Genomic DNA, 8,564 nt, shown 5'->3' with positions numbered 1-8,564 from the left:
TCTCTGTCCCCCCATCCCTGTCCCCTCTCCGGCTCATTCGGGTCCCCACCCCGACTCATCCCTGTCCCCTCTCCGGTTCCTCTCTGTCCCCTCTCCGGCTCATCCCTCGTCCCGGTCCCCTCTCCCGGCTCATCCCGGTCCCCTCTCCGGTTCCCCACGTCCCCGCGCCGGGGCCCGGGGCTGGCCGTGCTGGGAGCGCGGGTCACGCAGCACCTCGGAGCCGTGAGGTCGTTGCGGGCTCCGTCACACATTTACCCAACGCTGACAAAGTTCGTGTTCCTGGCGGGGGCTGCGGCTTCCCCGGGGACCCGCGGGTTTCCGAGCCGCTTTCCCTTCCCGAAATCTTTCTGACGATTCCCCCCCCCCGCCGCTCTGCCCCGAGGGGGGGGCTTTGCGCAGGCTCCGGGGGCTTGGTTCCACCACCGGCTCCGAAAACACACCCGTGGTGCGGAGCCGGGGGGGGGGGGGGGCTCGGCCGGGAGCCGCCGAACTGCACCGCACGACGGGAAACCGCTCACCCCGCAACTGCGGGACGGGGTGGGGGGGGGGGGTTCGCCTCCCCCCGCCCGGCAGCGGCTGCGGAGCCGGGACCGCCGGGCTGAGCCCAGACGGGCCCTGGGGAGGGGGCGCAGGGGGTCCCGGTAGTGCTCGGCCGGGCTCTCCCCGCCTGGGCTTTGCGGGAACCGGGAGGGGTCCCGGGGGCTGCCCGGACCCCTCCTCCGCGGTAGCGGGGCACGGCCGGGGCAGCTGCCGGCGGCTGCGGGGCGGGGGGGGGGGGCTGCAGCATCCTCCGCCCCCGGCCCCCTCCACGCTGGTTATACAGCAAGAGAAAACGCGTGTTCGAGGCGGGGGGGCTGCGGGCAGACCCCCGGGTGCTGCGGGGACCCGAGACCCCCGCGTATCCCGTAGCACCGGGGCCGCTCCGCCGCCCCCCGAGCCCCCCACGCCCTCGCTGCCGGGCCGCTCCGCTCAGCCCGGCCACCCGCACAAGCACCCGCACCCGCTGACCCCGCACGCCTTTAGACACTCGAGGAAAGCTGCCCGGCCTCCAGCCCCCCGGCCCCGAGCCCCCCAGTCCCCCCAGTCCCGCCAGTCCGCCCCGGCCAGGAGACACGACCACGCCCGGTACCGAGCCCCCACGGCGGGGGAGGACGGGGCAGGGGGCCGGTGCTACCCGCAGCCCCCCCGAGCCCCCTCCCCAGGAGGTTTTCTTACTCCTCACGCACTTCGTGTTCAGCAGAGAAGCGAAATACCGGGAGAGCAGATCCCCCCCCCCGCGCTACTCCCCCCCGCGCCCGCTGTCCCGTGGTCCGCGGGACCGGTCCCCACGCCGGCCAGGGTCCCCCGGTCCCCCCGAGGGCAGGGCTGGGGTCGGGCAGAGCCCCCCCTCCGCGCACCGGGAGGGGATGCGCGGACGGGCAGGGTCGGGAGGGCTCCGGTGCTGCCGGGGGGGGGGACCCGCGGACCGGGGGGGCCGAGCCGGCCCCGCACCGCCGTTACCTTGCTTCTTCCATCTGTTTCTGCGTGAGCATTTCCACGGAACCGATGAAGAAGGGCAGGACGAAGATTATCCGCCGCATCTGGGCGGGGGGGGGGGATCTCGGGCAGGGAAGGAGGGGCTCAAAGCATCCACGCGGCTGGCGGGCGGTGGGAGGGAGGGGGGCGGCTGGGGGGGGTCACACCATGGCAGCCCCGCATCCGCCGGCCAGCCCGGGAGGGAGGGGGGGACGGGGGGGGGGGGCTTAGGCCAGGGGAGCGCTCATGGTCGGGGGGAAGTGCCGGCTGCTGCGGGGAGCTCGGCCTTTATAGCCGGTGCCAGCTCCCCCTCTTCACCGCCCCCCTCCCCTGCAAAATAATAATAATAATAATGCTAAAAAAAAATATCCCCCAGCAGCAACAAATCGGCTGGAGTGTGTCTCCCCCCCCCCCGCCGCCACCCCCGGCTGGGAACCGTCCCGCTGTCCCCGCCGCGGTCCGACTGTCCCGCTGCCATCCCAGCGCCGGGGTCACGCCGAAGCCCCCTGCGATTTTGGGGGGGTGAGCCAGGCGGGTGACGCTGCCTGGACCAGCCCCCCCCCCCCCCCCTCCCCGAGCTCAGCCCCCCCCCCCTCAAGCTCAGCCCTCCCCTCCCCGGGCTCAGCCACCCCCGGGCTGGGGGGACCGGAGCTGCCCCCGGGCAGGGCTGAGCCCCGGGGCAGGCCCGCGGGTGTGGGCGCCGGGGTGGGCGCCGGGGGGGGGGGGGCTCTGCCCTTGGCATCCCCCGGGGTTGCAGCTGACTCCGATTTTCCGAGCGCCTCGTAACTCGCCTCCCCCCGAGCCGGGCTGAGCCGAGCTGAGCCGGGCTGAGCCGAGCTGTTCTAAGCCCGGCCGAGCCGTGCCGAGCCGTGCCAGGCTGAGCTGAACCGAGCTGCGCTGAACCGAGCCGGGCTGAGCTGAGCTGAACCGAGCCGGGCTGAGCTGAACCGAGTCGGGCTGAGCCGAGCTGAACCGAGCCGGGCTGAGCTGAACCGAGCCGAGCCGGGCTGAGCCGAGCTGAACCGAGCCGGGGCTGAGCTGAACCGAGCCGAGCCGGGCTGAGCCGAGCTGAACTGAGCCGGGCTGAGCTGACCGAGCCGAGCCGGGCTGAGCCGAGCTGAACCGAGCCAAGCTGAGCTGAACCGAGCCGAGCCGGGCTGAGCCGAGCTGAACCGAGCCAAGCTGAGCTGAACCGAGCCGAGCCGGGCTGAGCCAAGCTGAGCCGAGCCAAGCTGAGCTGAACCGAGCCGAGCCGGGCTGAGCTGAGCCAGGCTGAGCCGAGCCAAGCTGAGCTGTAACCGAGCCGAGCCGGCTGAGCCAAGCTGAGCCGAGCCAAGCTGAGCTGAACCGAGCCGAGCCGGGCTGAGCCGTGCCAGGCTGAGCCGAGCCGAGCTGGGCTGAGCCGAGATGCGCTGAGCCCGGCCGAGCCGTGCCGAGCCGTGCCGGCTGAGCCGAGCTGAGCTGAGCCAAGCCGGGCTGAACCGAGCCAAGCCGGGCTGAGCCGTGCCAGGCTGAGCCGAGCCGAGCTGGGCTGAGCCGAGCCAAGCCGGGCTGAACCGAGCCGCACTGAGCCGTTCCCGGCTCCCACGCTGCTGCCCGCAGCCCTCCCCCCGCACAGTGCTCCCCAAAAGGCACCCCAGAGGGGCTCGGTGTGCAGGGGGCCGGGTGCGGGATGGGATGGAGAAGGGGCTCGGCTGCAGAACCCCGCTCGCCCAGTACCCACCGGTGAGGTGGGTGCCCACCGTGGGGGTCCGCATCCTGGGAGCACCATGGGTTCACCCCGTCATGCTGGCACACCCAGCCCTGTGCTGGGAGCCGTGGCCTGGAGCAGCTCGGTGACCCCCCCGACCAGGCTCCAGGGCCACCGGTGACAGCCCCGATGGCAGCCCCCAGCCGCTCGCCCACCCCCAGCATCAGCAAATGCCAACCAGCACGTTACGCCCTGCTCCTCACTCCGGAGAGGGCACAGGGGGGCAAGACCCCCTGTCCCCTGAGCACCCCCGGACAGATGTCGACCCGCCCGTCCGTCCCACACCCCAGCAGGAAAAGGGCTGGGAGTTTGCTGGAGCGGGCTCGTCCCCACCTGGGCTGCTCCCCCTGCGAGGGACAAACGGGTTGGGGGACCGCTGGGCCCCAGCAAACTGGTGGCACTGGGGAGGGCCGCCCGTGGGGCTGCGGTGGATGTGTCCCTCAGCGTCCTGGGGCACCCAGCTGCTTCCAGGCAAAGCACATGGGGGTTACTCTCCTCTCTACCCCAAGAATTCCTCCCCCCCTGCTCCCCCAGCCCCCCAAACACCTCTCCCCGCCGCTCCCACCCAGCGCCGCCGCGTTCCATTCCCCAAGAGTTAATGATTCAGACAACAAAGGAGCTGTTTCAGACCCCTTTGGCCTCGCCGTAGGAAACCAGGAGTAATAATGGTTGGGATCACTTTAGATTTTTTTCTAATGCCAATGTGAAATAAACAGAAAAAATTAGCCATAAAACGCAGGTTTTCGGCGTCTGGCTCAGCCTTGCTTTCCGTAAACAACGCAGCCCGCAGCACGGCGTCCCCATCGTGGATCTGCACGGGGTCGGGGGGCACCGCTGTTTGGGCACAGAATCACAGAATCCCAGCATGGCAGTGGTTGGCAGGGACCTCTGGGGTCACCCAGCCCAACCCCCTGCCCAAGCAGGGTCACCCACAGCAGGGGGCACAGCACCGCGGCCAGGCGGGGCTGGAATATCTCCAGAGAAGGAGACTCCACAGCCTCCCTGGGCAGCCTGGGCCAGGGCTCCGTCACCCTCAGAGGGAAGAAGTTCTTCCTCATCTTCAGACGGAGCTTCCTCCGCTTCAGCACGGGCATGGCAGCACCATCCCGGCACGGGAGGTGAGAAAAGTATGGATATGGGAATGGCGGTGGAGGTACTGGAGTATCTCCGACTCACGGCTGTGGGCGGCTGCACTGGTGCTGGTGGGGGCTGCTGGGGATGGGTGGCTGTGGTTGCGGGGAGCCGTGGGTGCCCGGCTTGGCTGGGACCCTGGCAGGGCTCGTGGCAGCTCCTCGCCCGGCGGCGGGGCCAGCCCAGCTCCCAGGATGCTGATTCTGAGCTTTCATTGCCTGGACCCGGGAGGAAAACGCTGTGCAAGGGCCAGGGAAGGGCCCGGCCGCGCTCTCGGGCTGCCAGCGTGAGCAAGAGCGTGTCGGAGCGAGCCCTGCCAGGGTGAGCACCCTCACAGGAGGAGCGTGCTAATTAGGTGGCTCTCGTTAGCGCTGGGTCCTCGGGGACGGCACATGGCAGTGTGCTCAGCTGGTCGCTGCCAAAGGCAGCAAAGCCACCGGTCCCAGCGGGTGCCGGGTGCCTCCAAGGGAGCGGAGAAATCCTCTCTCGGTGGCCGTCGTTGGGCTGTTTATGACTACTCCTCCGAAAATTGCAGTGGGAAGGGATGATGCGGTGGCCGCTGATTAATCAGGCGCCTGCTGCCCCTCTGCTGTGCCGGGAGCCGTGTCGGGGGGCTGCGGGGGACGGCTGGCGGTGCCGGGGTGGCAGCCGCGGTGACTCAGGGGTGACGGCGGCGAGCAGCGAGGCCGAGCCCGCGGGCGCCGCTGGCAGCTCCCGGCTCCCTCGCGCAGCCCCGCTCCACGCCAACGCAGAGAGAATGAAATGTTCCTCCTCCGCCTTCCAAAGCACCAGGGAGAAAGTGTCCAGAAAGATAATTTGGAAAGTTTGTTTGACACTTGAGCGCGCTTTCATCTTTGGAAAAATCTTGGTGACCCTCCAAGGCAGCACCGCCTGCTTCCCGGCACGGCTGGCGCCCCGGGCCACGCGCCTGCCGCACCCCCCCGGGGGCTGGTTTTGGGGTGCTTGGGGCTCCGGAGGGGACAGCGTGGTCCCACCAGGGCCGCTGCTCAGCCAGGGATGCTGGTGTGGGGATGCTGGCGCGGGGACGCTGGCGCAGAGGTGTTGGCACGGGGATGCTGGCACAGGGATGCTCCTGGCCAAGGCGGCAAAGCCAAAACGAAGCGTCCGGCGCCGGCTGGCAGCGGGGGAAGGAGGCAGCGAGGGGCAGGGGGATGGAGGAGCCCCGGGCGAAGGCAGGGTGCTCTCCCCAGGTGCAGGGACCTTCCCGGGCTGGAGTGGTGGCAGGGAGGGACAGCTTCTCCAGAGCAGGGGCCCTCGCGCATCCCGGGCGGTGAATGTGGGTTTGATCAGGGCAGGGTTTGAGCGGCTGGTAGTGGATAAGGAAGAAAAATATTTGGCATTCCTCTCCCATCATAACAAGCCCAGATGCTTGGACGGTGGCAGCCCACTTCCCACAGGAATGGAAAGTCACAGCTGCTCCCCGCGCCAGCTTGGCAGAGGCCCTTTCCCCCCGCACTTACGAAATGCCGGCTCCACCTAACGCCGCACCGCAGCCCTCGCCGGGCATCCCGCGGCACAGCCGCCTCCGTCACCCGGGTCCCCGGCGGCGGCACCGCCCGCGACCCCCATCCCGGGGGAGGCCGAGCCGGGAGCTCAGCAGATGAGCTGGGAAATCCTTTGGGAAAGGCGGAATTGTAGATTTACTGCCCAGCCCGGTGCGGCCGAGCGCTCCTCCCCGCGCCGGCGTGTTGGGAAGACCTGGGCCAGCGGGGAGCCGTGATGGGGAGCAGCTCCTGCCTGGCCGGAGCGGGTGGGAGCGGCTGGGCTCTGCGCGGTGGGACACAGCTCCGGCAGCCCCTCTCACCACCCATGTGGCAGCGCGGAGAGCTGGCAAGGCCCCTCGGTGCCAGGGTGCCATCACCTCTCCCGGGCAGGGAGGATGGCACGATGGCGGCTGACTTCAGCGCCGGCATCAGCCAAGCGCGCGGAGCAGCCCATGCCAAGCTCGCGGCACGCTTGCACTCCTCCTCCCGCCATGGTCCCGCTGGTCTGGGGTCCGTGCTGCCCGCCGGTCCCGCTGCCCGCGGGGTGATGAAGCAGCACCGGGCACGGAGCGCGGGTGGGAGCGAAGAGTTTGCCTTGAATCGAATCCTTCATCCCGGAGAGAGCCCCGGTGCTCCCGCTCCCCTCCCACCCGCGCAGCTCCTCGGGCTCGACGCCGGCCCCGGCCGCCGGTGCGGCTGCGCAGCCTCCGAGCGCTCCGGCTGCCAAAACAGAAGCAAATCCCCAAAAAGTGGAATTGGTGTTGAGCGGCGCCGAAGGCCGAGGGACGGCGGGAGGAGGCGAGGGAGCCGGGAGGAGAAACGGGAAGGCGAGTGGCGAGGCGGGAGGGAAGGTTTGGTGTCGAAACCGAATTCCTCGTCCGTGCCAGCGGAGCAGATTTCCAGTGTTTATTTTATCTCTTTAGTTGAGCCCCTTTGAGGCAGAATATATTAAATGGCTTGACTTCATATAATGGAAATAATTGAAACAATCCTCCTGTTTCCCAGCCGCAATTTGCCGTGATTTCAGCCAAGGGTGGCCAGCCTCCTCTAGGTGGTGGGGACGGCCGCCGCCGTCGGCGCTCGCTCGCTGGTGATTGCTGACACATGTCAGCGTCGCCTTCCAATTTCCGTACAGCTGTCAAAGTGGGAAAAACACCGCGGCGGCTCGCACGGGACGGGCTCGGCGCCGGCCGACACCGACGGGCTCGGCGCCGGGCCGCGGGAAGGGCATCGCCCCGGTGCCAGGGCTCGTCTGCCGTAACGGGGCCGTTGGTGATGGCTAAGCTGGGGTTTTTGGGGGAGAGGTGGCGTTTGGGCAGCGCTCGCAGGTAGCTGGGAGGTGATGATGGTGGGACGGGGCGAGCCCTGGGAGGAGGGAGGATGCACTCACTCGCTACGTGAACCTTTGCGCTTGGACCTGGGTATTTGCTGGAGAAAGAAGGAGATGGGCGTGAAGGTTGGGGGTCACTGAAGGTTTTATTCAACTCCTCCCCAGCAGCGGGCGGGCGTTGGGGCAGGGTCTCTGCAGAAAGGCCCCCCCAGCCCCAACGTCCCCGTGGGTGAGGGCTCGCGCCGAGCGCCGTCCTCGCAGCCACCACCGATCTCCATCCCGCGCGTGCCGCTGCGACTCTGCCGTCTGCGCTCGTCCGCGGAGGAGCAGCCGAGCTGGCTGGGCATCGCAAGAGCAAACACAACGGCCAGGAGTCCCCCGCGCCAAATCCGGCCGCCGACCGACTTCCCGCTCCGCAGCACCGTGGGGTTCCCGGGGAGGGCTGAGAGGAGCTGAAACAAAAAGCAAAAGGCAGGGGAGGTCTTCGAGGAACTGAGATATGGCGTAAAAATTGCTCGGAAATCCCTCCCTGCCGTTGCAACCATTCCCTCCCCTGCGCTGCATGGTGGGGGCTGGGGAGGGCTTCTCCGAGCAAGGGCAGGGAGATGGGCTGCGTGGGGCCAGGAGCCTGGGGTCCCCCAGGCACCGTCCTCCCCGGCCAGCTGGCTCCTGCCGTGGGACCGGGCTTTTGGAAAGCGGGGAATCCTGAAATTGCGGCATTGCCACGGATTCTTTCGCTGCCCGGGAGCCAGGAGTCCCCGGGGGAGACGGGTGCTGCCGCCGTGCCCGTCGTGGCCCTCGGCCCCGGCACAGCCGGCACCGCTCTCCCGGCAAAGCCGAGGCATCGGCACCCGCAGAGCATCCTCCTCGCCGCCCGGCACGGCTATCGGCCGCTCTGGCTCTCCTCCCACTGAAAACCGTGTGCTTGCTGCCGGAGGGGAGCAAGCCAGCGGTATTTTAGTAGCTGGCCCTCTGCTGTTCTCCTCAGCATCATTTACGCCAAACTCCAGTTGAATCTCTTTTAATATTTGTGCTATTTAAGGAAAGTATTGAGAAAGACGGGTGGAAGCAGCAGTCAGATGGATGTTCCTGGCTCCACGTGAGACAGCACTCAGAAGTCCCATCCTTTTTCAAAGAATTTTTCTGTGACTACGTGATCCCCTCTCGCACATCATTCCCCAGGAGGGTAAGTCCTCTGACTCCAGCAGATGACTCTGCCTGGCTGGAATTCGGCAGAAGACAAAGGCTTTGGGCAGGCTCCTGCTCCTCGATGGGGAAAATCCCCCTGGCAGCCGCAGAGCCCGGGGAGGGCTGCGGAGCCGGCTGCCTCGCT

This window comes from Opisthocomus hoazin, chromosome 18 (assembly GCF_030867145.1).
Source record: "Opisthocomus hoazin isolate bOpiHoa1 chromosome 18, bOpiHoa1.hap1, whole genome shotgun sequence".
Classification (NCBI taxonomy): Eukaryota; Metazoa; Chordata; class Aves; order Opisthocomiformes; family Opisthocomidae; genus Opisthocomus; species Opisthocomus hoazin.
Note: the sequence above shows the minus strand (reverse complement) of the source record.